This window comes from Sinocyclocheilus rhinocerous, unplaced genomic scaffold, assembly GCF_001515625.1.
Source record: "Sinocyclocheilus rhinocerous isolate Xijiao unplaced genomic scaffold, SAMN03320098_v1.1 scaffold635, whole genome shotgun sequence".
Lineage (NCBI taxonomy): Eukaryota > Metazoa > Chordata > Actinopteri > Cypriniformes > Cyprinidae > Sinocyclocheilus > Sinocyclocheilus rhinocerous.
Window position 1 is genome coordinate 256,284 of NW_015659702.1, and position 1,809 is coordinate 258,092.

The following is a 1,809-nucleotide window of genomic DNA, read 5'->3' on the forward strand; positions in this document are numbered from 1 at the left end:
ATAAATGCACACACTGGAAAAACTGCTACATATAACGACTTTCTACTTGGGGACCTTGACATAAATGTAGCGGAGTAAAAAGTACGATATTTGTCTTTCAAATGTAGTGAAGTTGAAGTAGCAAGCTTCCAGAAGTACCACAGTACTCAAGTAAATGTTACTGTCCACCTCTGACTAGCGGTCATTAGAGTATTAGTATGTCTGCTACAGTAAATATATGCTAACACTTTATTTTGATGGTCAACCAACAGATAACAAGCTGTAGTAAGATACTGTGCAGATCTTAAATAAACAATGTCAAGATATGATACAGTCCATTATACTGTAAATTAAGTAGATTTAATACGGTGTTCATTGTGTGTTATAAATAATCATACTCTTAATCTTATAACCACAAATACGTAAGTATTATAATGTATTATAATTGTTATGATTATTCATGAGTTGATATAACATATAAGTTTTTTTATAATGCATTATGCATTCATTATAATGCCTTAAGAATTATAATGTATTATAAATACGGGCTTCATAGAAAGTGTTACCAAAAATTATATTGCCTATCCTCTCAGGATATCTGGAATCAGTGTTACAAGGCCCCAGGCACATTGTTTTTCCATTTTTGTAGCATAAACACCATCAAACCAATGAGCGCTTCGGATCTTCCAATGTTTCTCACTGGCGCTGAAACCTAAAGATGTCTGAGTTCCACTACCCGTGCAACTGATACTTGACTGCCATTAGCTCATCTGCATTCGAGGGGAGGGGCTTACAATAGAGGTCTGCTACCCGACCCGAGCCCGACGGGTCCCGAAATACTTTCGGGTTTCGGGTCGGGTTCGGGTTAATGTTTAATGAATAGCTTCGGGGTCGGGTCGGGCTCGGGGTTTATAGCTAAACTAAAAAAATATGCAGGCTACGCTGCTTTCATAGACGCACGCACACACATTATTGCACACAACAACACAGCATGGAAACTTTTATTAGTAAAATAGCTTCGACAGGCTACTGACTCGCAACGTTATATTTCTCTGCAATGAGGGGGTAAAATCGCTGTTTTTGGAGGAACTCATTGCTTGTAGAGAGAGACGCGCAGACGCAGGTTCACACACGCAACTTTCATCTCTCTCTCTCTCTCTCTCTCTCTCTCTTGCGCGAGGTTCGATTCGGGTCGGGTTCGGGCTCTAAATTTAACTGTGCCGCTCGGGTCGGGTCGGGTCAGACGATCTCGGGTACGGGCCGGGTTCAGGCTTCACTTTAAAGTCCGTGCAGACCTCTAGCTTACAATAGGTCAATTGACCGTTCACAAAGACCTGCCGTCCTTAGTTACTGTTGCTATCCCCGACAAACAATCCCACTTTCATACTACACATTATGTTCTCACACAGTGAAAAATACATCGCAGAGCAAACCCAGATAGCAAGAACGTTTGGGCCAAATGTGGCTGATAGCTGTCACATTTGGCCTAGGTATGGTATGGCTGAGCACATATGGGCCAAACTTTAACCGCATATGTTTTGCCATGGATTTAGAATCGGAGGGAATTTTCTTTTGGATGACAATTTTTTTGAGGTATATGGCCCAGATGATAGCACACAACTGAGAGCCATATGTGGCTTGGCTATGGCACACCAGGGAATATGTTAACTTATGGTTAACATTTGGCTTATCTCAGCCCTGCTATTGGTTGCTTTGTGTCTTCCCTTATTCCTATTGGTGGATTACTGAAATTTTGAAAATTTTGAAAATTCAGAATCAGAATCAGAAGAGCTTTATTACCAAGTATGTTTACACACACAAGGAATTTGA